Source organism: Balaenoptera borealis (genome assembly GCF_965194805.1).
Source record: "Balaenoptera borealis genome assembly, chromosome: 10".
Taxonomy (NCBI): domain Eukaryota; kingdom Metazoa; phylum Chordata; class Mammalia; order Artiodactyla; family Balaenopteridae; genus Balaenoptera; species Balaenoptera borealis.
The window spans coordinates 92803814-92830008 of NC_138874.1; the positions used below are offsets into that span (position 1 = coordinate 92803814).

At 39.5% G+C, this 26195-nt stretch overlaps 1 protein-coding gene and 1 pseudogene across 12 annotated transcripts in view; one reads left to right on the top strand and one right to left on the bottom strand.

Annotated features, from left to right (window-relative positions):
• CNNM2 (cyclin and CBS domain divalent metal cation transport mediator 2) overlaps positions 1 to 26195 on the top strand; it is a 153856-nt gene that overhangs the window by 50888 nt on the left and 76773 nt on the right. The gene's annotated exons all lie outside the window — the stretch shown is intronic.
• On the bottom strand, positions 21721 to 26114 carry LOC309636186 (ubiquitin-ribosomal protein eS31 fusion protein pseudogene; annotated as a pseudogene). Its single transcript has one exon. The product of its transcript is annotated as a ubiquitin-ribosomal protein eS31 fusion protein pseudogene (transcript).

Here is a 26195-nt window from a genome sequence, read left to right on the forward strand (position 1 = left end):
CAGATTTGCCTAATTTATTTTAGCAACTGCAGAGCTTTGTATGATTCTACTATAATTAACCATTGATGAATTTTTGATTCTTTTATAGATAATGCCCATATGCTTCAGGTAGCCTTACCAAGCACTGGCTGTTATTCATCTTTTAACATTTTTGCCTATTTGATAAGTGAAAAATAGCTCATTGTTACAATTTGCACTTCTTTAGTGAAACTGAACATTTTTTCTTGTATTTATTAGCCATTTGTACTTCGAATTGCCTATTGCTTTGCTTATTTTTCTTTTGGGTTGTTTTTTCTAATTAATAGGAGGTCTTTATATATTTTGGCATTAACTCAATCTGCAAGTATTTTCTCACAACTTATTTTTCTTTAGGGTGGGTTTTTTTTTTTTTTTAATCTATTTATTTATTTATTTTTGGCTGCACTGGGTCTTCGTTGCTGTGTGTGGGCTTTCGCTAGTTGTGGCAAGCGGGGCTACTCTTCCTCGTGGTGCACGTGCTTCTCATTGCGGTGGCTTCTCTTTGTTGTGGAGCATGGGCTCTAGGTGCGTAGGCTTCAGTAGTTGTGGCACACAGGCTCAGTAGTTGTGGCTTGCGGACTCTAGAGCGCAGGCTCAGTGGTTGTGACGCGCGGGCTTAGTTGCTATGGTGGAGTTTTTCCTTACAGAAGTTTTATATTTTTATGTTGTCAAATTTGCCAACCATTTATCACTTTTAGGTTTGGAGTTAAGCTTAGAAAGAGTTTACATGCTTGAATATTTTAAGTGTAACTATCTTTTAATTTAGTGGCTCCTAAACAGAGGAGCAGCAGAATAACTTAGGGGAGTTTTTCCAGTACACATGCTGTGATTTCCTACTAAGATATTCTTACTTGGTAGATCAGATGTGGGGTACAATTCTGTGTTTTGTTTTGTTTTGAAGGGAGAGGAAGACGCTGCCTCATGATTGATGTCAAACCCTGGTTAAAAATCACTGTATGTAAAGCAGACGTCTTTTCTTAGAGAGAATGAAGGGAGTGGTGCTGGTTGGTTACTTTCACCTAAATCCGTTGAATTCCTGTGACAGGTCTGGAGATTTAGTAAGGAGAGACTTCACGTGCTTGATAAAAAGAAAAACTGCCGTATATTATATCCTGAAAATAAGCAAGTTTCTTGATCTCGAGCCAATTGTGTTAAATCCAAAACTGTAGGCTATATTTCATTGTAAATGTACATTTTTTTCCCACATTTTAACATCTATGAAAATGGGAGGATAACATGTCAGTTTACTTGGCAACATTTTTTTAGTTGTACATAAAGTAATGGTGCATTTTAAAATCATCTTAGATTCAGTGGAATATGGATAATTTTCTATTTTCACTTTTGAATCTATCGTACATCAGTACAATTTTTTTCTCTACTGGTCTTCATGTTCCCGAGTGGTCTGTTCTCTAGTATTTCTTTCCCTCTAATTAGTTTTATACACTGCTTTCAGATCAATCTGCTCAAACTGTGATTCTGATTAAATCACTACTTTATGCAGTAACTTTCAATGGCAAACAACTCTAGCAAAGTCTAGCCTTCTTAGTGTGGCATTTTAGACCTTTTGAATGAAATATTAGTTCTTTTACTCTTCTCAGTGTACCCCAGTTTTTAGTCACTAAGCGAACAGTATCTTTCATATGTACTATTTTTTCATCCTCTGTATACTTACTTATTGAATCCTTACGTGGAATTGCTCCCTCCAGTCTTCCAAAATTGCTGCGTTTTAAAATTCTACGCATCCTTTACAGCTCAGCTTCTCTGTCACCCATGTCCTTCATGCAGTTGTTGCTGATACATTATTGGGGGTGAAAGATAACTAGTGAAAAAAAATGAGGAAACTTTTAAATTTTATTTTCAAAAATTTTATTAATTTTTTTGGCCGCACCACTATGTGGTTTGCAGGATCTCAGTTCCCTGACTAGGGATTGAACCTGGGCCATGGCTGTGAAAACCCGGGATCCTAACCACTAGGCCACCAGGGAACTCCTGGGGAAACTCTTTAGGAGCGTTGCAGTTAGACATGGAAGGAACCAGGTAATACCATTTCCTCGCCTTTTCCTCTTGCTGATTGCGGTTTTGAAGACGAGCTGAATTCCAGGTGAACATGTTTGAAATGATTTCTTTTTGGCTTGAAATGGAGGGGTTGGAAGGGACGTTTAGGTTAGTATGTGTGAGCCTGAAGCTAGGTCATCTGATCAGGCCTTTACTTTGAATGGAAAGGGAGAGAGAAAAGCACAAAAATCAGATCTAAGATCTAGAGGACATGTACATGTCCAAACTGGAATTGTCATGTTTTTGTCAAAATAAGTTGATGGAGTGGTTAAAATCAGATGAAATTTAACTATTTTTGGCCCATAAAGCCAATTGTATAAGTAAGCACAGGAGGGGGCTTCCCTGGTGGTGCAGTGGTTAAGAATCCGCCTGCCAATGCAGAGGACACGGGTTCGAGCCCTGGTCCGGGAAGATCCCACATGCTGCAGAGCAACTGAGCCCATGTGCCACAACTACTGAAGCCCGCACACCTAGAGCCCATGCTCTGCAACAAGAGAAGCCACCTCAGTGAGAAGCCCGTGCGCCACAAGGAAGAGTAGCCCCCGCTCGCCGCAACTAGAGAAAGCCCGCATGCAGCAATGAAGACCCAATGCAGTCAAAAATAAAATAAATGTATTTTTTAAAAAAAGTAAGCACAGGAAGATGTTGAAGGATATGTGGATGATAGTAGCACTTTGGGGCATCGGTCAACAGCTGAGTGCTAGTCAGTAGTGAGGTGTGGCAACAAAAAAGTCAACCTCAGGTGCATTATTAAAAAAGGAACATCTAGAATTGGGGGAGATGATAATTGTATTTTATTCTGTACTAGAGTGGATACAACTATTGAGTCCAGGTCCATTCTGGAATGTGTTTGGAGGTGGTAGACAAGATGGCGAAGGGACTGCAAGCCACATACAGAAGAATGATTGAAAGAATATTTGGTTCGGAGATGAGAGAACTTGGGGCATGGGGGAGGCCACAATCAAACATTTGTAAAGGAAGAGGGTTTGTACCTTGTGCTTCCAGGGGATAGAACTAAGGCCAATGGATGGAAGCTACGGGAAGAAAGACATAGCTCAATTTAAGGAATAATCAGTGAAAGCTGTCTAACGATTGAGTGGAAGATAAATTTCTGTTGCTGGAGGTGTGAGGGCGTTGGTCAACCAAACACTTGGCAGTCATGTTTTAGGGGAATTTAAGTCAAATTGCTAACAGCTGCTCACTTTTCCTCATTATAAATTGAAAAGACAATAAACATCCAAAGTTTATCATACTCAGATTTTAATAGGCTATCATGACATAAGGTTATCAAGTTCATTGATTATTTTGCAACTGATAGTAATGCCTTTAGAGAGCATGAACCTGCAGATGCACTTCACCTTTCTTTGCCGCTCTGCTCAGTTCAGTGTCAATGAATGAATGGATAGCAGGTTTACCTAAGTGGATTGTGTGGGCTGGAATCTTTAAAAAGGGCCTCCACAGAGTTACAGCCTTTTCTCATCACTGACACAATTATAAGAACCTGCAAGTATATGTGCATTGAGGAGGCAGGAGGAGCTTTATGCCAAGGTCTTCGTAAAACTGAATGAGTGAATTCTTCACATTAAAATTTGAGTGTCTGTGTCAGCAGGGCCTGTGAAGCACTTCTCTGGAACAATCTGCAAACCACGGCAATAATTGATCTCTAAGGACTCCTTCCAGTTGTAAAATTCTTTGGTAAATGATCTTGTAATGAATGTTAGGCAGTAGTTTAGGGTTGCAGAGTAATAGAAGCATAGCCAGTTAAAATTGAGGGAAATTTAAGTGGGCTATATTTGGCTCCTCTGGAGTTTGGCGACAGCTCTGGGAATCACAATTACAATGAAGTCAGCAGTTTGAAACATGGCCTCACCATAGGGGAGAAGGGGATCTCCTTGTGGTAAACGCCTCTCTCGGCTCTGTGAGCCACTTCCAGCCTGAAGTGAAATTCTGCTCCCTTCTTGGGAAAGAACCTTACTGGGTCCTTTCAGCTGAGAAACCTCGACATTCTTAAGAGAAGGGGAGAGAAATATGGATGATTAATGAAAATAACATTTGGTGAGTATGAGCTCATTGAGCAGACCGAAGGGTTTAGAAGTTGAAAGATCTTGAAGCAGTCTCAGCCCCAAATAGACTAAAACATACCTCCTTATGCTAATTTTCTTTCAAGTTCACAAGCTCTTTGGAGGGATAGTGGATTTAAAAGGAGAAAAAGCGCAGTGCATGGAATCTTATGACTAGTGAAAGAAGAATGTAGTAAAGAGTGACACAGAATTGCTGCCCTCAGCAAATTCCTCCTCATCCTTCCTGTTTTACCCTTCCCCCAGCCTTCGAGTCTGGGTTAGGTGCTCACCTGGTACTTTACTTAGCCTGTTATAACATGTTTTACACTACTTTGTAATTGGTTGGTGGTTTTCAAACCCCCTAGACTGAAAGCTTCAAGAAGACAGGGACCACGCTTGTGTCTTTGGACTCTAAGGGTTGGTTGGATGTATGGGAAGCTTTGAGAAATGTTTGTTGACCGAATAAATAGGAGCCCGTTTACCTTTTCTTTCATTGTGCTGCTTACTTGTCATGGCACTTCACTGAGATGTTGCTGGTATCCTCATCATGCAACTTGTCTTGGCCACTAAAACTTAACCTTTGCAGGCTGATAATTGGTCACGTGGGGTGTTGGGTACAGGGAGGCTCATTGTATTATTCTCTCCCTAATAAGATTTTAAAAAGACATTGACCCCTGTGCAAATAATTTTCTGAAGAGCTATTCTCATCTGACTACAGGGTGGAAAGCATCTGATGGCTAAATTATAATAAGTTCTTATTAGTTACTCTCTCATGGCTATTTTCAACTGGGAATAGTTTGTTTCTCAAGCTAGAGTTCTCTGATGGTTTGGGAACTTACTCTCAGGATCCTTGTTGTCTGTAAAAAAAAAAAAAAAAAAAAAAAATTGTGTTTATTTCAATAATCTTTCAAAATTAACATAAATGTAATGTGGATCTTCTGGGCGATCACATTATCATTGAGCCCTGGCACTTCATTTTGGGTCTGTACCAGATTATACTGCCATGATTATTGTGTGTTAATGAGAAAAGGTCTTAATGGAATGCTGTCTTCCTGCCTAATGGCTGTAAAGACACACTGTACAAATGAGGATTTTACAATTGTTTGACTAGAGAAAAGTGGCAGGACTATGTGCTGTGTAAGCTGGTACCATATTCACATTGTGAATAGTGTTTTAGTTTTAGGAGGACATTCCTTATCTCACTAAGTTTATATCATTAATTTGGATATTTTTATTTTTTATATTTGTAATGAGTTTTTTTAATATCTAGTTTATATTGAACGCTTGGAATCTTCTTTCCTTGTTTAAAAAAAAAAAATTCACGTTTGAGAAATCTCTCCTTGAATTCACAGGCATCAATCTCTTAGTGATCTTTGAGGCCTAAGTTAACAGGCAGATTAGTGAGGGAGGTCGTTTGGACCAGGAGGCTTATGTTCTTTTCCAGTTTTACTGTGTAGGTACAGAGAGATAGTAACCAAGGCCAAGTGCAGTCTGACTTCAGATGTTGTTTATTTTTTTATTTTTTTAATTGAAGTATAATTGACTTATTAGTTTCAGGTGTACAACATAGTGATTTGATATATTTTTTTGATTTGATATTTTTATACATTACAAAATAATCACCAGGATAAGTCTAGTTATTGTCTGTCACCATACAAAGCTATTACACTATTACTGACTATATTCCCTATGCTGTATATTACATTCCCATGACTTATTTTACCCCAGATGTTTTTTTTTATTGGAGTATAATTGCTTTACAATGTTGTTAGTTTCTGCTGTACAACAAAGTGAATCAGCTGCATGTATACACATATCGCCTCCCTCTTGGACCTCCCAGATGTTGTTTGTTTATTTATTTATTTATTTATTTTTAATTTATGGCTATGTTGGGTCTTCGTTTCTGTGCGAGGGCTTTCTCTAGTTGTGGCAAGTGGGGGCCACTCTTCATCGCTGTGCGCTGGCCTCTCACTATCGCGGCCTCTCTTGTTGCGGAGCACAGGCTCCAGACACGCAGGCTCAGTAATTGTGGCTCACGGGCCCAGCTGCTCCGCGGCATGTGGGATCTTCCCAGACCAGGGCTCGAACCCGTGTCCCCTGCATTAGCAGGCAGATTCTCAACCACTGCGCCACCAGGGAAGCCCCAGATGTTGTTTAAAGTGGTTCTAGGGCCAAGATAATCATGGAGAGTCAGAAGTATCATGGCTTATAAAGGGTCAGGAAAAGAAAGGATGAAGTAAGAGACCCTGAACTCAGATCTGTGCTGTCCAAACAGTAAGCAGTAGCCATGTGTGCCTATTTAAATTTAAATTAATTAAAATTACATAAAACTAAAAATTCAGTTCCTCAGTCACAGTAGACACATGGCAAGTGCTCAGTAGCCACATGTGCCTTGGGGCTACTGTATTAGTCAGCCCAGGTATAGAATATTTCTTTTCATCCTCATTTAAACTTCTGTTGGACAGTACTGCCCTAGAGGGAGCAACTGAGTGGAAGCAAGGTCAGAGGCAGTGTGAAGGTAAGAAGGAAGAAATGAGAAAATAGGTGATGGGAGGAATGAAGCTAATAGACAGAATCCCCAGTTCTCAGTGTCTCACATTTTCCTTGTTTTTGAGGATCTTGACAATTTTAAGGAGTACTGGTCAGGTATTTTGTAGAAGGGTTTGTTGGCAGTTGAGGGTTTGGGGAGGAAGCCACAAAGTGTCACTCATCACCTCATATCATCACTTCATATCAAGGGTACATACCGTCAACATGACTTATACTGAGTGTTGATGTTAACCTTGATCACTTGGCCGAGGTGGGCAGTCCCTTGGTTTTAAAACTATGTGCTTGTACTAACAACTCCCAAATTTATTTTCCGGCCCAGATTTTCTTGATCTCTAGATTTATACATTTATACATCCAATTACAGATTTAACAGCTCTACTTGGACCCTTCACAAAAATAAGATACTCACAAATAGACACCCCCCCCCCCCATGCTCTTCGAATCTATACTTTCTGTAGTCTTCTCCACTTCAGTTAAGACACTTCTATTTTCCAGTTGTCAAGGTAAAAAAATCTTAGTGTTGTCCTTGTTGGTTTCACTGTTCGGTAGAGTCTGTCAGGAAATCATGTTGACTTAAGCTTCAGAGTATTCCAGGACGTGGCCACTCGACACCATCTCTACCTCTCCCACCTGAGCCACTATCATCTTATACTGGAGCATTACCCTAGCTTCCTAACTGCTCTCCCTGTTATTTCTTCTTTGCCTCCTTAGAATTTCCACACAGCAGTCAGATTCATCTTTTAAAAAGAACTTTACTGACATTTATATACACACAGAAAAGTGCGCACATTATGGGTTTGCAGTGAGTTTTCACAAGCTGATCACACCTCTAAGTCCAGCACCCAGAGCAAGAAGCAGCACGTGACCAGCAGCTCCTCACGTTCCCTTGCAGTCACTGATCCCCCAAGGATGACCACTGTCTTGACTTCTAAGAGCATAGGTTAGTCTTGTCTGTTGTTTATGTAAATGACATCATACGATGTGTAATTTTTGAGTCTGGCTTCTTTTAGGCAACATTATGTGTGTGAGAGTCATCCACGAGGGTGCATGAAATTTGGTTTCTTCATTGCTGTGAACTATTCCATTGTGTTAATATACCACAGTTTATCCATTCTACTGTTGATGGGCGTTCAGGTAGTTCCCAGTGTTTGGCTATTATGAATCACGCTGCTATGAATGTTCTAGTACATGGCTTTGGGGAAATATATGTATATATTTATGTTGGGCGTATACCCAGGAGTGGGATTTCCGGTTCAATATGTACTAGCCTCGGCCTTAGTATATGTCACCAATTTTTTTGCTAGTGATTGTACATCAGCAAGTGATCTTTTAAAAAATAAAAGTTAACTCCTATTACTCCTCATTTGAAAACCCATCAATGGTTTATTAGCTCACTCAGAATAATAGCTAAAGTACTTACAATGGCACATAAGGCCCTATATAGCTGGTTTACCAACTTGTCTTTGAACATGCTAAGCACAGTTACATCTTAGGGCCTTTGCATTAGCTACTCTGTCCACCTCCTTCGTCCTTCTGACACATCTGCATGGCCTGCTCCCTTATTAACTGCAGATGTCTGCTTAAATACCACCAACGTATATAAATAGCCCTTCCTACCCATTTGTTTATTTTGCATTACTTTTCTTCTTACCACTTCCTGGCCTATCTATATTTATATATTTTTTGATGTGGACCATTTTTAAAGTCTTTATTGAATTTGTTACAATATTGCTTCTGTTGTATGTTTTTTGATTTTTTTGGCCACGAGGCATTTGGGATCTTAGCTCCCCAACTGGGGATTGAACCCACAACCCCTGCATTAGAAGGCAAAGTCTTAACCACTGGACCACGAGGGAAGTCCCTATCTATATGTTTAATATATCTAAAATTTTATGTGTGTCCCCACTAGAGACTTAGTTTTTTGTTAATTGCTTATCAAAAACAGTGGACATTAGTAGCTGTCCAATAAATAGTTGAATGAATAAATGAATTCAGGAAATAGTTCTAGTTGTAATAGACATAAGGTGTCTAGAAATAGAAATTTGGGGAGAATGGAAGTAAGGCAAATGAGGTTAAAAATTGATAAAAAAATTTAATTTTTATTAATATAAGAGCTTTAAAAGAGACTGGGCTTATGATTAAAAATTGCAGCCCTCTGTCTCCTCCCAGTTCCCACTCCCCAAAGTTGACTACTTTCAACTTTTTTTTTTTTTTTTTTTTTGAAAATTCATAAATCTGGTAACGTGCAGGGGGGAACTGAGTGGCTGGGCAGGGGAATGAAGGTGGGAAGGAAGAAACTTTTTTTTTTTTTAAAGAAATTCACGTTCATTTATTTATTTATTTGTTTGTTTGTTTGTTTATGACTGTGTTGAGTCTTCGTTTCTGTGCGAGGGCTTTCTCTAGTTGTGGCAAGTGGGGACCACTCTTCATCGCGGTGCACGGGCCTCTCACCATCGCGGCCTCTCTTGTTGCGGAGCACAGGCTCCAGACGCGCAGGCTCAGTAATTGTGGCTCACGGGCCCAGTTGCTCCGTGGCATGTGGGATCTTCCCAGACCAGGGCTCGAACCCGTGTCCCCTGCATTGGCAGGCAGATTCTCAACCACTGCACCACCAGGGAAGCCCAACTTTTTTTTTTAAATAAAATTTGTTTTAATCATTGTGTTCTGAACTCACAGCATTTAAAAAAAAATTAGTTTTTATTTTATTTTTGGCTGCGTTGGGTCTTTGTTGCTGCACGTGGGCTTTCTCTAATTGCGGCGAGTGGGGGCAACTCTTCCTTGCAGTGCACGGGCTTCTCATTTTGGTGGCTTCTCTTGTTGCGGAGCACAGGCTCCAGAGCGCAGGCTCAGTAGTTGTGGCGCATGGGGTTAGTTGCTCCGCAGCATGTGGGATCTTCCCAGACCAGGGCTCGAACCCGTGTCCTCTGCATTGGGAGGCGGATTCTTAACCACTGCGCCACCAGGGAGTCCCAAAAGTTGAGTACTTTCAATGCTTAGCTGTTTCTTATGCTGTTAAATTTGATATTTTAAAAATTTGTGGTTAAATTGCTTTTTTTTTTTTAAATTTCAGTTTTAGATCTTATTTAAGGGCTTCCTACACTGGAAGATAAGGATCTGCTTTTCCTAAACTTCCTTCTTCTCTCTAATACACAAACATCTTTCTCGCTATCCTCTCAGTATAATTATCCAAAATTTAAAGACATGCTTTCAGTTATCTTCAGATGCCACTTTCTCAGGGAAGCATTCCCTAACTTCTCATATCAAACTAACATGTTTAGTGTGTACATTATTATGAACATGTGAAAATTGTTCACTGTGAGCCAGATAATGTATTATCACATCTTATAGTTTTTTCCCTGGAATTTTCCATAATTCTTATTTTTTTGTTTGCTTACTCTTCTTCACATCACTAGCTTATTAGCCCATACTCGTTGCCAGAATTCTAAAACACATGGGGTTATATATCAGTTCTTTAGGTTGTTTTGGAGGCATCTGTCCTAGAATTGCCAACAGGAACTATAGAACTGTACAGCCTGTTGCTCTGAATCTTACCTTCACAAACTAACCTAAAAATCTCTTTATATTTTTTCCTATGTTTAAATCCTTCACTTCTGGATCCCAACTCAGAGTCTTTCTTAGTTTACTCACTTATCTTGGGAGAACATACCCTTCAGGAGTTTCCAGAGAAAAGATACAGGAAGAGTAATTTTTTAAGATCTTGTGTATCAGTTATCTATTGCCACAGTAATGCTGCATAGCAGATAACTGAGAAATGTCAGTTGCTCACAATAAGTATTATTCGTCACGTTTCTGGGGTGGTTGACTCGGGGCCTCTGCTGACTTTGGAAGTTGTCTGGCTTTCAGCTGGTCTTGGGTGGTCTTGGCTGGGACGACTGGGGTGACCTAGCTCTGTTTCAGGTATCTCATCCTCCTTGGGGACCGGCAGTCTAGCTAAGGTGTGATCTTCACATGGTGATGGCAGAGGGCAAACAAATGCTTACGTGCTTTTCTTGTATTTTAAATATACCTGCTGACCGTTTTTTTTTTTTTTTCTGATTTACCAACATATGCTTTATTATAGTTTTAAAATGTAAACAACTATTTGAAGAAACAAGGAAACAGTATACGTTGAAAGCAAAACCTGAAATTACAACACTAGGGAAATTTAAAGGTCATCTGTCAGTAGCTGTCTTTCTGGTTGCAACTGCAGAGACCTCTGCTTGCCCTGAGAAATCACTGATATGTGGGGCTTTTGCTAGGAGTATGACAATTTTACTTTCTCCCTTGTCTGCCTTGATTGTCCCAGGAATGAGTCAGAAGCCAAGAGGAGTTATTAAGAAGGAGAGTTTTACAAGCAGTGGTGTGCTGGTGAATGGGTTTTCCAAAAAGAAAAGCCCTGATTTGTAGCATTTGCCAGTTCCCATGGTATAAATAGTCCCACCATGGCCAATTTCAAGGATGACTGTATTTAATAAACAAATTGTACAATTTGTGAAAATTTAACAATCAGTTCTTATGAGCTAGTACTGGCCCACTCCAGCACACTGCTGCTTAGTTCTAAAATGGGATGTTTTTTAATATGCAACTTATTTGACCAAAAACAAATATCTGTGCAAATGTGCAGAGAAAAAATTAAGATAAGTAACATCCTTCAGCTGTCTGATTAAATGTCACTTTCTCAGGGAGGCTGTTCTTTCCCTTTTTATATTATGTAAGATTCTCCTCCAAGTCTTTTAACATTGTTATTGTTCTTTCATAGTATTTATCACACTGATTATTTGTTTCATATTGGTCTATCCCACTAGACCTTAACCTTCAGGGAAGACGGGGACCATATCTATCATAGGGTTAGCCTGGATCCTGCAATAGTGAAGTGTATAGTAAATGTCAGATAAATGAATGATTAAATCTCAGGAATATGAAATATTTTTTAGGGTTCTTTTTATTGAATTGTATGTTAAGTGTGTTCCTCCTTCAAGGATTTGGCAGAAAAGAGAAGAAAAACATTACTAATTTGCAGGAGAGAGAAGCTGGCTTCCCTTTGGGCTTTTTGCTGGGCCTCACCACATTCCCCTGTGTAATCAAGGCTGTAAAGCTTTGATTAGTAGTATGTTGTTTGTGGCTTTAGGGCCTTCAGATACTAGTAATTGTTTTCATCAGTGTATTAGTTATGACTCTGGGACTTGTAAGCAGCTGGAAACAAGAGTGTTCCTACTGGTAAATATGAATGTTTATTGTTCTGAATTAGATGACAGTACTTTCATTGTTATTTCAGACGAGTGTTTGAAGAACATGTTTTTAAACTTGGTGACTGAGTTGCAGTACGGTTTTGTGATTGGTATTGTATTCAGTAAACTTCTGCAGCATGAAGTTTTGAAAGAATGAAAAATTAACATTAATTAAACTAACCTAAGTTATAGAAAGCCTTCTATAAATGAACTAAAAAACTAACTATAAAAAACTGTTTCTAAACATGAGCTTATGTAGGTTTAAATTACCGATCTATAATGTTCTATTTAATCATTTCAGCCTTTTCATAATTTGGAAAGAGATTCACATATTTGTGACCCATTGTTTGGTCATTACAGGCGTTGACTTTGTTTGGACAGAAACTTGTGATAGAGCTAGAAATTTGCTCCCTAGATTGAAGCAGACCTTGCTTGTGTGTGGTCTAAATATTTATATTTCTTAATAATGACAAGTTTTTGCCCTTTTTTTTTTTTTTTTTTTTTTAGTAATAGTCCTTTTGGAACTTTTTTTTTTTTTAATATTTATTGGCTGCGCTGGGTCTTGGTTGCGGCATGCGGGATCTTTTTAGTTGCGGCATCCGGAATATTTAGTTGCGGCATGCAAACTCTTAGTTGCGGCATGTGGGATCTAGTTCCCTGACCAGGGATTGAACATGGGCCCCCTGCATTGGGAGCACAGAGTCTTCGCCACTGGACCACTAGGGAAGTCCCTGTCTTCTGCTTTTTTGATCCAATTAAGTGGTAAATATAAACGATCTTTTATATCATGAAATTTTAGATCTTAAAGGGACAATAACATCTTAGTCTAGCCTTTTCATTTTATATAGCACTTGGATTGTAAGTTTTATGAGACTGCCATTGGCTGGCAGTAGTTGTCAGTAAATATTTATTGAATGAGTAAATAAATGAATGTACCTTGTGGATAAAGAATGAAGACCAGAGAGATTAAAAAACTTTCATGCTTATACAATTAGTGGAATAGCCAAGGCTATTTAATGGCCATTTTAAGAAAGCTGAAGAGTAGGATGACTATAGAAGGTGTTATAAATGAATAGAATTCAGGGAAACACTAATAAAAATAATTTCTATTATCATAATTCCCAGTAACTATTAAGGGAATTCCAATATTTTAAGCTATAGCAACGGCTCCAAGTCTCTCTGTGTACGAGGTTTTTGCAGGAAAAAAATTTTGATGCGATTAGTGATTTTAAAGCAGTATGTGTAAAAAGCTTAGGAAATATTCTCTCTAGAACAAGATATTTCATTGACAGTCCAAGCTCAGAATATAACTTAAATATATTGTGTGATTACATTTTAGTTGCTGTTAAGGACTGAAAGACTGAATTTTACTAATATTTTCTAACAAGTAAGAAATATGAAAGAGAAAGATCTTTCTTTTCTGCAGCAAGTGGACAAAATTCTTGCTTTGTGCAGGAAACCTTGGCAGATCTTGAGAATTCTAAATTGCTCTGTTTTGTCTTTTTTTCCTCAGAAGAATTTGAATAGTTTTTTTTTTCTTCTATCTGAAACATGTTTTTCTTCTCCTCACCCTCATGTTTAACTTAATTAGGACTCCTCTTCTGTATCTACATATTTTGTCTGATACAGCCAAGTCTTTTTAAGACATCATTGAGAGCTCTCAAAGCTTTTAAAAAAAAAACTTATTTATTTATTTTTTGGCTGCGTTGGGTCTCCGTTGCTGCGTGCGGGCTTTCTCTAGTTGCGGTGAGCGGGGGCTACTCTTTGTTGCGGTGCGTGAGCTTCTCATTGCGGTGGCTTCTCTTGTTGCAGAGCACGGGCTCTAGGTGCATGGGCTTCAGTAGTTGTGGCACGCGGGCTCAGTAGTTGTGGCTCGCAGGCTCTAGCGCGCAGGCTCAGTAGTTGTGGTGCATGGGCTTAGTTGCTCTGCGACATGTGGGATCTTCCTGGACCAGGGCTCAAACCCGTGTCCCCTGCACTGGCAGGCTGATTCTTAACCACTGCGCCACCAGGGAAGCCTTAGAGCTCTCAAAGCTTCTTTTACCACCAAGTTCCTCATCATCAGAGCTAGATATAGGAAGTCTTTCTGGTCCCTTGCTTCCAAGTGAATGGCCCTAAACAGACCAGAAGACCACAGTCTCATTTGTGTTCTCTTTGGTATTCTCTAGGTATATTCCTGGCAGACGTGTCACCCTGCACTATTTCGGATTCTTCCTTGGGTTCTTACTGGCTGCTCTTAGTCATATTCCTTCTAGCCATCAACTCTTCCAACATCATGACCAAGTCATGAGTACCCAGAAGCTCCTAGTGTTTAAGTAAGCCCTTGATGGCTTATTCTACAACAGAGAGTATGTTTTTGTTTTGCTTTTAAATCGCTAGATCAGGTTGATGGAAAAGCTTTCTTTTTTTTTTTTTTTTTTTAAACATCTTTATTGGAGTATAGATGGAATAGCTTTTTAAGCTAGAGTGTATTCAGTTCACAACATGTCATCAAGGGACAGTCGTAGAAGTAGGATTGGGAGCATGGAGGACTTGCCTAGTTCCCTAAACAGAGAATGAACACGCCCCATCAACTGAAGAGAGACCTCAGACTTGGTATCATCCATCAGCTTAGAGATGCATAGTTTCTTATATCTGCTAGACTATGTCTTAGTCCTGGACATTGTTCTGTGCTTGCCCTGATTTACCTGTAGTATTCATTGCCTGTTTTGGTTTATAGGGCGCAAATTAGCTTTGACATTCACCTGCCCTATTTTACTTGGAGAAGGTCATCATGTCTTGCCACTGAAACTGAAAGATTACAAAGATAGTGCATTTGATTTAGATTTGAGTGTGGGTAGTGAGACCTCAGAAGCCAAAACTAGAACCAATATGGAAGTTACAGGGAAGTCAGTTTCAGCTTAATATTAGTAGAATTTCTAATAAGTAGAGCTGTTAGAAAATGTTCTGTATTGTTCCTAGATGTGTAGTTACTTTACTAGGGGTGATTCAGCAGAAGCTAGATAAACAGTTGGAGGGTTTTTTGTGGGCATTGACAGTGTGGGTGGGGTGGGCTAGATGATACACCAGTGGTGAGATTTTTGACTCCGGTGTAAATGTTCAGTGGTTATAGACTAATGCAGAGAGAGAACAAGCTGAGAAGACTCCTGGCAGTGGTTAGTCACTGAGCAGGATGAAATTGCCAAGGGAGGATGTACTTGGAAGAGCAGAAGGCCATACCTCAAAGCCCATATTTAAAAGGTGGAAGCAGGAAGTGGAACTGCTGAAGGAAAACATTGAGAGGAAGAAAACTGGAATAGTTTAGAAAGTACAGAGGCCAAGGGGAGAGAGTTGGAAGGAGGAAGGAGGAATTTGAGAATAACATAGAAACTGGTTTACTCTAAGGCAGTCGTCCCCAAGGTAAGTTGCATGCACAGCCAACCACTAGGATGCAGTAGGACTCACGTGTCTATTCAAACATAAATAGCTTTATAGAAACACATTTATACTTATTATTCTTGAATTTATTTTTGAAGGTATTTCATGATGTATATAATGTATTACTATAGTAATATTTGTGTATAACTTATAAATAGATACAGTATATTGGAGGAGGTGTGACCAACATTTAACTAATAGAATACACAGTCAAAAAATTATTTGAGTCCTCTGTCCAAGAAAGAAAATACTCTAGGTCTCTTCTATGCTTATAGGTATCCCATTTAGGTTTTTAAAAAAAATTTTTTATTGTGTTAAAACACATAAAATTTACCATCTTACCCATCTTTAAGTGCACAGTTCAGTGGTTATTAGATATATTCACATTGTTGTGTAACCATGACCTCCTTCTATCTCCATAATTCTTTTCATCTTATAAAACTGCAACTCTATACCCATTAAACAGTAACTCCCATTTCCCCCTACCCATAGCCCCTGGCAGCCACCATTCTACCTTCTTTCTTCATGATTTTTTTGACTATCCTAAGTACCTCATATAAGTGGAATCAGACAGGTTTTGCCTTTTTGTGGTTGGCTTAATTAGCATAACGTCCTCAAGATTTATCCATGTTGCAGCATATTACAGAATTTCCTTCCCTTTTAAGACTTAATAATATTCCATTATGTGTATATACCACATTTTGTTTATCTGTTTTTCAGTCCATGGACACATGGGTTGCTTCTATGTTCTGGCTATTGTGAATGATGCCGCTATGAACATGGGAGTACAGATAGTTCCCCCACACCCTCCTTTCAGTTTTTTTTTTAGAATAGACCCAGAAGTAGAATTGCTGGATCATATGGTGATTCTATTTTTAATTTTTGGAGGAACTACCATACTGTTTTCTACAGTGGCTGTACCATTTTACATTCCCACCAACAGTTCACAAGGGTTCCACATCCTCGTCAACACTTATCATTTTCTGTTTTTTTGATAGTAGCCATCCCAATGGGTATGAGGTGGTATCTCATGGTAGTTTTGATTTGCGTTTCCCTAATGACTAGTGATGTTGTGCATCTTTTCGTGTACTTCATGGCCATTTGTATATCTTCCTTGGAGAAATGTCCATTTAAGTTCTTTGCCCATTTTTAAATGGGTTGTTTTATTGTTTGAGTTTTGGGAGTTATATGCTGGATACTATTCCTTTATTAGATAAACTATTTGTAAATATTTTCTCCCATACTGTGGGTTGACTTTTTACTCTGTTGATTATTATCTTCTGATGTACATCATTTTTAGTTTTCTTGAAGTCCTATTTGTCTTTTTTTCTTGTTTCCTATGCCACTGGTGTCATATCTAAAATTATTGCCAAATCTAGTGTTGTGAAGCTTTTGTCCTATATTTTCTTCTAAGAGTTTTATACTTGTAGGGCTTATATTCAGGTTCTAGATCCATTTTTTGAGTTAATTTTTGTATATGGTGTTAGATAAGGATCCAACTTCATTCTCTTGCATGTGGATATCCAGTTTTCCCAGGACTATTTGTTGAAAAGAATATCCTTTCCCCATTGAAGGTTTGGTACCCTTGTAAAAAATCATTTGTCCGTATTGCAAGGGTTTATTTCTGGGCTCTCTAGTAGATTCCATTGGTGTATATGTCTGTCTGTTCACTAATACCACACTGGTTTGATTACTGTAGCTTTGTGGTAAGTTTTGAAATCAGGAAGTATATCCTCAAGTTTTGTTCTTTTTTAAGATTGCTTTGGCTACTTGGGGACATTTTGAGATTCCATATGAATTTTAGGATTTTTTTTTTTTTTTTTTCTATTTCTACCAAAAACATGATTGGGATTTTGGTGGGAATTGCATTGAATCTGTAGTAGCTTTGGGTAGTATGGACATCTTAACAGTATTAAGATTTCCAATTAATGAACATGGGATGTTTCTGTTTATGTCCTTAATTTCTTTTGTCAATGTTTGTAATTATCATTGTACAATCTTTCTCCTTCGTGGTTAAATTAATTCCTTATTCTTTTTGATACTATTGTGAGTAGAATTGTTTTTGTGAACAGAATTGTTTTTGTAGTTTCCTTTTCAAATTGTTCATTGTTCGTATATAGAAATGCAACTGATTTTTCTGCATTGGCTTTATATTTTGCTACTTTACTGAATTTGTCAGTTTTAACAGTTTTTTTGGTGTGTGGAATCTTTAGGGTTTTTCTTACATGTAAGATCATATCATCTGCAAATAGAGAATTTTACTTCTTCCTTTCCAATTTGGTTGCCTTTCTTTTTCTAGCCTAATTGCTCTGGGTAGAACTTCCAGTACTGTATTGAGTAAAAATGCTGAAAGTGGGTATCCTTGCCTTGGTCCTGATCTTAGAGGAAATGCTTTCAGTCTTGGACCATTGGGTATGATGTTTTTTGTGAGTTTTTCACATATGGCTTTTATTATGTTGAGGTAGTTTCCTTCTATTCCTAGTTTGAGTGTTCTTATCATAAAAGGGTGTTATTCTATCAGATTCTTTTTCTGCATCTATTGAGGGATCATGTGGAATTTTTTTCCTTCATTCTGTTGATATGGTATATTACTTTTTTTTTTTTTTTTAAAGTCTGTTGAACCATCCTTGCATTTCCCACTTGGTCATGGTATATAATCCTTTTAATATGCTGCTGACTTCTGTTTGCTGCATTTTGTTGAAGGTTTTGGCATCACTGTTCACAAGGGATATTGGTCTGTAGTTTTCTTGTTGTGTCTCTGTCCAGATTTGGTATCGAGGTAATGCTGGCCTCACAGAATGAGTTTGGAAGTATCCCCTCCTCTTCAGTCTTTTGGAAAAATTAGAGAAGAATTGGTGTTAGTTCTTTAAATGTTTGGTAGAATTCATCAGTCAAGCCATCAGGTCCAGGGCTTTTCTTTGTTGGAAGACTTGATTACTGATTCAATCTCCTTATTAATTATAGGAATAGTCAGATTTTCTAGTTCTTCATGATTTAATCTCGGTAGCTTTTGTGGCTCTAGGAATTTGTCCATTTCATCTAGTTATCTGATTTGTTGGCGTCCAATTTTTCACAGTATTCCTATCCTTTTTATATCTGTAGAACCAGTGCTAATGTCCCCACTTTCATTTCTGATTTTAGTAATGTGAGTCTTTACAGCTTTGTTCCCCACCCCTTTTGGTTGGTGATGTCAGATAATTAACATCTTTATACATAGTACACTCAAAAACAAAGTTATGATTCTTGAAAATGCACTAGTCTCAAATTATATAGAAAACAAGATTTGGAGTGAGAAACCTAAGTTTTAACAGTAATACTAGCTTTTACACTGATGGTTTTTTTTTTTTCCTTTAAATGTATTAGTCTCTTAAGTCATGTAGAAAAAGCATAGTTACAAACCACTGTTACAATAATACTAGCTTCTGCAATTGCCAGTGTACTCCCCTTTACTGAAATCTGTATTTCTCTATAGGCTTCAAAATACTGTCTAGTGTCCTTTCATTTCACCCTGCAGGACCCCCTTGGGCATTTTTTGTAGGGCAGGTCCAGGTCACATACTCCCTCAACTTTTGTTTATATGGGAAAGTCTTGATTTCTCCCTCACTTTTAACAGTTTTGCCAGATATAGGATTCTCGTTTGATAGTTTTTTTCTTCTAGCATTTGACTATATCGACCCATTGTCTTATGGCCTCTGAAGTTTCTGACAAAAAGTCTGATAATCTTACTGAGGATCCCTTGTATGTGATGAGTCACTTCTATTGTGCTTTCAAGGTTCTCTTTGTCTTTTGAAAGTTTGATTATAATGTGTCTTGGTGTGGGTCTCTGAGTTCTTCTTACTTGGAGTTTACTGAGCTCCTTGGATGTTTATGTTCATGTATTTCATTAAATTTGGGACATTTTCAGCCATTATTTCTTCAAATATTCTTTCTGCCCTTTTCTCTCTCTCTTTTCCTTCTGTGACTCCCATTATGCTTATGTTGGTCTTCTTAATGGTGTCCCATGGGTCCCTTAGTCTCTATTGGCTTTTCTTCCATCCTTTTTTTCTTCAGACTCAGTAATTTCCATTGTCCTATCTTCAAGTTCGCTGAATCATCTGTCTGCTGAAATCCACCTTTGAATCCTTCTAATGAATTTTTCATTTCAGCTATGTATCAATACTCTTCAGCTCCAGAATTTCCTTTTGGTTCTTTCTAAGTTTTCTATCTCTTTATTGATATTTCCATTTTGTTCACACATTGTTTTCTTGACTTTTTCCATATCTCCCTTTAGTCTGTTGGGCGTCTTTAGGACAGTTACTTTGAAGTCTTTGTCTAGTGTATCAGCCGTTACATGTTTTTCGGAGACAGCATCTGTTGATTTTTTTTCTTTTATTTATTTATTTGGCTGCATCGGGTCTTCATTGCGGCACGTGGGATCTTTTGTTGCGGCACGTGGGATCTTTTGTTGCGGCGCGTGGGCTTCTCTCTAATTGTGGCATGTAGGTTTTCTCTAATCTAGTTGTGGCACGTGGGCTCCAGAGCACATGGGCTCTCTAGTTTGTGGCACATGGGCTCTAGTTGAGGCCTGTGACCTCAGTAGTTGTGGTGCATGGGCATAGTTGCCCCGCGGCACGTGGGATCTCAGTTCCCCAACCAGGGATCGCACCTGCGTCCCCTGCGTTGGAAGGCGGATTCTTTACCCCTGGACCACCAGGGGAGTCCTGATATTTTTCTTTTTCTTTGAGTGAGCCATACTTTGGTGTTCCTTTATATGCCTTGTGATTTATTTTATTTTACTGGACTTTTGAATTTAATAATGTGGTAACTCTGGAAATCAGATTTCCCCCTTCCCTAGGGTTTGCTTGTTTTTCTTATTGTTTGTTTTTTGTTTTTGATTGTTGTAGATGGTCTCTTTGCTGAGGGTCAGTCTGAGTAAGCTGAAGGTCTTCCCAGGTCTTTTCTGAGCCTTTCCCTGGGCGTACACAGTCACTTTCTAATTTTCTCCATATATGCAGTTGTTTTTAAATGTCCTAGTCTTTAAAGTCTGGCTCCAAAAGGGGAAAAAGTGAAAAATGAAGGGGGAGAAGGGGTCTGGCCTTTTAATCCCCCTGGAAGTCATTTCAGCCAGAGGGAAGGGGCTGCAGTAGGGTCGGGGAGGCACAGTGACAGTGGCCGCCCACCTTCTTGTCTGTGCTCTGTGATCAGAAGCAGCCATCAGCACTCAGAGCAGAGATGCTGATATTTGGAGGACAGGGTCCTTTTTGCCCACCCTAGCTCCCACAAGCTGTGGGCAGTGGTTCCAGGAAAACATGCACAGTTGTCTGCCAGGGGTTGGGGGTGGAGGATGGGTAGCTCCTACTGTGCTAAGAGACAAAATTGACTGACATTCACCACAATTTACCATCTAAGTCTTCCTGTGGAAGTTGCAAGCCTTCAAAGTTCCAAAATGGTTGGATCAGACAGATTCTACCAATGCAGTTGTTGTCTAGGTGGGAGATAGATTCCTGGTGCTTCATGCTGCGGCATCTTCCCAGAATCCCCTCCCCCATTTAGTTTTATAAATATTCCCTCGTCAGATTTTGACTGGATGTTTCATTTTTGCCTAACCATAACGGACGTAATGAAGGCTTAGAAACATGCAGAAAATGCCACCCCTGGCTCTGGTTAAGAGCACTGTCTTATTAAGGCAGGATCTCGGTTACCTGCTGCTGCCTAACAACAACTCCCCCTCCCGGCCCTCCAAATTTAGTGGCTTAAAACAACCACCATTTTATTGGTTGTGATGCAGAAGTTCAGGAATTTATCATGGGTGGTGATCTCTGCTCCAGTGATGTTTGTTGGGCTCACTCACGGGGCTGCGTTCACTTGGTGGCTGAAAGGTCTGAGGTGGCCTCACTCACATGTCTGCGGCCTCACGCTGTCACCCGGAGTGCCACGGTTCTCATCCTCGGGGCCTTCTCTCCGCACGGCCTTCTCTCTGGCAGGATAGGCTGAGCTTCTTTACATGGTACCTGGTTTCCCAGGCAGTGGGAGCTGTCAGGACTCTTAGGGCCCAGACCCAGAACTGGCACAGCAGTCACTTCTGATGATTCTGCTGATCAAGTCACAGGGCAGCTCAGGTTCAGGTAGAGAGGAAATAGGACTACTCTTCCTATCAAGAGGTAGACTCTATGTCTGCAGGTTTAGGAGGAGTTGTTGGTACCTGTCTTTGCAGAATATCTCTGACAGGAGTCTAGACAGTCACTTGACTCGATATAGACTCAAAACAACTAAATTATAATGAAGTTCAAATTGAATGTGAGATTTCCAGGGCACCCCACTTCCCACTATTAGAATGTACGCTCCACGCGGGCAGGGATTTTTATCTGTTTGGTTCATTGCTTCGTTTCCAGCCTGAGAGCAGAGAGCCTGGCTTGTGATAGAGGCTCAGTGAGTATCTGTTGCAGGAAGGACTGCTTGATGGTGATGGTAGTAGCAGAAGGGTTGGTGTAGAACAGCTCCATCAGAGAAGGCTGCAGAGACAACGTGAATCTTCAGCCAAGTTTGTGAAAAGAGTGATGGACGTGAATCAGTGTCTCAGAGGTGAGGAGACAACGCTTATTCACTGTTCCACAACATTGAGGCCCGCCCGTGCCAGATGTGAGGGGGAAGTGAGAGACCTTCCCTTGAGGAAGGGGATCCCAACATCGCAGTGTATGACGTGCGCTAAATCATAGAAAAGAGAGGGGTCTTCTTGGGATGACAGTGGGAGGCTTCAGCGTGGGTGTGCTCAGATGGGACTGAGTAAGGTGAGTGTGACTGAAACTGAGCTGAAGACACGACTAAAACATGATAGTTATGGGGTGTGCATGTGACTGAAAAATTTCCAGAGGCTCAAAAATAGTCACCTTCAGGATATATTTATACATCCTGAAATGGTAAGGGTCTCCCCCTCTAAGTCCTTAAACATGTGTTATGTGATGAACACTAGATTTGAGAGTTTCTGAATTTGGTGTAAAATTTTTTGATATCAGTGATAAGGAAGGACTTCCCTGGCGGTCCAGTGGTTAAGACTCCGTGCTTCCACTGCAGGGGGAGTGGGTTCCATCCCTGGTCTGGGAACTAAGATCCCACATGCCATGCAGCAAGGCATAAAATAAAAACAAAAAGCAGTGTTAAGGAGAGCGTCAAGGGAGACCATTCATTATTAGGATTGGTGAGTTAATTGATGGTGATTATTCACCTTACTGTAGTTTTATAATGCTTTTAGAAGTTTTCAGAGATCATTGCCAAATACATGTGCCAGGGTGAAAAGCAAAAATAAAAAATTATTAGTATGTAGTAGTATCTTCCCTCCCTCCTTCTGCCGGGGAAGTGATCTCAGCCCTTGTTTGTGGTGAGTGAACCAGGAGAGGAGATGAATAAAGGAATGAGATGAGCATTCTGAACATCGAGTTCCATTAGGTAAACAGGAGTATTTTTAAAGTCCTCTCCCCTTAGTCACTTCTGTCCATACAGACAAGCAAACCACTGTCGCTGAACTTGTGGCAACATGTCCGGATGAGCAGGGGAACCTTTTGTTATCTTTTCAATCATCTTGAACAGCTCCTGAAGAAAGTTACTCTTCCTTTAGTGAGTAACTTTTGCCTTATCTATAAACTTAGTTGTGGTCTTCTTTTTTCTTGCCTTTTTCTCCAGAGGCTACTTCAGCAAATTAAATTTTTAAAAATTGAGGCTTACCTGATGTGCCAGGGAAGAAAAAATACTTGTTTTGTGTGAGTTCTTAGCTGAAGTGAGTCATGTCTAACTACACTAAGAAAATGAAACACTTAAAGGTACTTTGGGTTTTTTAAAATGTCCTCTTCACTCGTCGAACTCTAGGGCTCCTGGCTCATTGAAGGTTATTAGTATGGTAGGAATAGTGTCATTTATATATTTATTTAACTTTTTGGCTGCACTGCGCAGCACGTGGGATCCTAGTTCTCTAACCAGGAATCGAACCCGTGTCTCCTTCAGTGGAAGCGTGGAGTCTTAACACCTGGACCACCAGAGAAGTCCCCCGTGTCATTTATAGTAGCAGTCATCACAGCCCCTTACATTTCATGTCCATTGGGCTTTCAGGTGGACAGGGCACAAGGCCAGTGAGGGGGGTAAGGAGAGAACAAGCCCAATTCCTAATCTAGAACACTCCTCACCGAAACTTCATACTGGGTTTCTTTTGTGTAAATTTTTCTTTTTTAGTTTATTAGCTCATGTCTTTCGTTAATCAGTGTACAATTACTTGTCTTCCGGTTTCTTGAAACAATAGATTAGATCACATTTGCCACAATAGCGTCTGTCAAAGTGGCTGGCCGTGGAAACTCCAGCACCCCATTCATCTGAAGGGCACTCCCTGCGGAGGTGGCTGATTTTACCATTCTCATCCACCTTACGGTATTTCAGGACAGCCAGCTTAGCCTTCTTTCTCTTATGCTTGCTCTTTTTGGGAGTGGTATAAGACTTCTTCCTTTTCTTAGCACCACCACGAAGTCTCCACACAGATGAAGAGTGGACTCCTTTGAATGTTGTAGGCAAAGTCCATCTTGCAGTTGCTAGCCAGCAAAGAAGTCTTTGCTGATCAGGAGGAATTCCTTTCTTATCCTGGATCTTGGCCTTTACATTTTCTATTGTATCCCAGGGTTCAACCTCCAGAGTGATGGTCATCACAATAATCTGCATCTTGGCTGCAGTTCCTCTGTGGATGGCAGATTCGAAAGCCTCTTTAGTGTAATCTTGGTCCTCTTTCTAACCCTTCCCGCTTTTTGATTTGTGAGGTGTGAGGGAATGTCTTTGTCCCTTCCTTAATGTGCATGCCTTGAATGGTTGTTTGAGGATATGGAACTTTAAAGATCTTTGCAGAAATGTACCTTCTTGTTTCTTTTACCCCATCCTCCAACTAGATGGAGAATTTGCATTATTGTTGGAGAGTAAGACAAGATCTCTGTCTTTTCAAGACTGAGACCGTCAGGAAGGAAGAAAACTCTCCTCTACCCTTCTAGGTTCTTCTGGCTGGTCTAAGAATTAAATTGACATGAGTCAGATCAACAGGAGAAAATCACATTTAATTTTGCTTTGCCGGATGGGATGGGGATGTGGGGAGGAGAGAAATAGGTAAGGGATATTAACAGGTACAAACGTCCAGATGCAAAATAAATGAGTCACGGGTTTGAAATGTACAGTGTGGGAATATATGTAAATCTTTGTATGGTGACAGATCATAACGATTTATTGTGGTGATCCTTTTGAAATGTCTAGAATTATCAAATCACTATTGTGTAATATTAAACTATGTTAGTTCCTAGGTCAACTATATTTCAGAAACAAACAAATTCATAGAAAAAGAGATCAGATTTGTGGTTACCAGAGGTGGGAGGGAGAGGGAAGAGGAATTGGATGAGGGCAATCAAAAGGTAGAAACTTCCAGTTATCAGAAAAATAAGTACTAGGGATGTAATGTACAACATGATAAATATAATTAACATTGCTGTGTGTTACATATGAAACTTGTTAGGATTTACTATCAAGAATTCTCATCACAAGGAAAAAAACTTTTTCTGTTTCTTTAATTTGTATCTATATGAGATGGTGGATGCTCACTAATCTTGTGATAATCATTTCATGCTGTCAAATCATTATACTGTACATCTTAAACTTACACGGTGCTGTATGTGTGTCAAGTATATGTCATTAAAACTGGAAGAAAAATATTTGTTATGTATGGGAACTGCATATACCTGAGAGATTGAGAGACAGAAAGGTAAAATGAAGTATACATGCCATCCTGAACTAAGGAATGGGATAAGGGTCTGGGGCCTCCAAGGACAGGAGGGTCATTTACAAGACAAGAAGAGCAGACATTTGGTGATTAGATGTTTGTTCGCCATGTGGATGGGGCCCCTTAGATAAAATTTCTCAGATAATAACCTTTTCTAAAAAAAATCTCCAATATAAATTCTTCTAGGTAGTTAAGGGAGGGATAGAGGTTTCTCCTGAACCTGCAGGATCTTGATTACCTTTAGCTCAATTGCCTCATGCAAAAATGGCACATTTTTGGGAGGCTTGTTCTGAACCCCTTTAGACCCAACTTTTTATATTTTCCATTGTGGTCCTAGGAAATTTGTAATTTCGAAAGAGTGTGCCCTCTTTGTTTACTCTTCTCCCTCATGAAATCCTTTCTAGCTAAAATGGGATAGAAATAATTGAAGAAAATAAGACATTGATTAAAATGGATATTTTTATTCTTTTGGGTTACTTCCTTTTAAAATTGTGGTATACGGTCTCAGGATTTGAACTGTGACATCTAACTTTTTCCATTATGCTGTTATGCCACTTTTTCCTAATTGGTTTGCTTAGCTCTTAGAATTTTCATTACTTTATTTCTTAAATTCCATCATATGTAGTAAAGCCATACTAACTTGAGGGAGTAGAGGGAGGGCCAGTCTAAACTAGCTTAAAATCTTAAACACAGTACTTTTCTTTTTTTTTTTTTTTAATTAATTAATTAATTTATTTATTTATGGCTGTGTTGGGTCTTCGTTTCTGTGCGAGGGCTTTCTCTAGTTGCGGCAAGCGGGGGCCACTCTTCATCGCGGTGCGCGGGCCTCTCACTATCGCGGCCTCTCTTGTTGCGGAGCACAGGCTCCAGACGCGCAGGCTCAGTAGCTGTGGCTCACGGGCCTAGTTGCCCCGCGGCATGTGGGATCTTCCCAGACCAGGGCTCGAACCCATGTCCCCTGCATTAGCAGGCAGATTCTCAACCACTGCGCCACCAGGGAAGCCCAGTACTTTTCTTTTTAAAAAAAATTTTTTTATTTGTTTTTATTTTTATTTTTTTAATCAGTCATCAATTTTATACACATCAGTATATAAA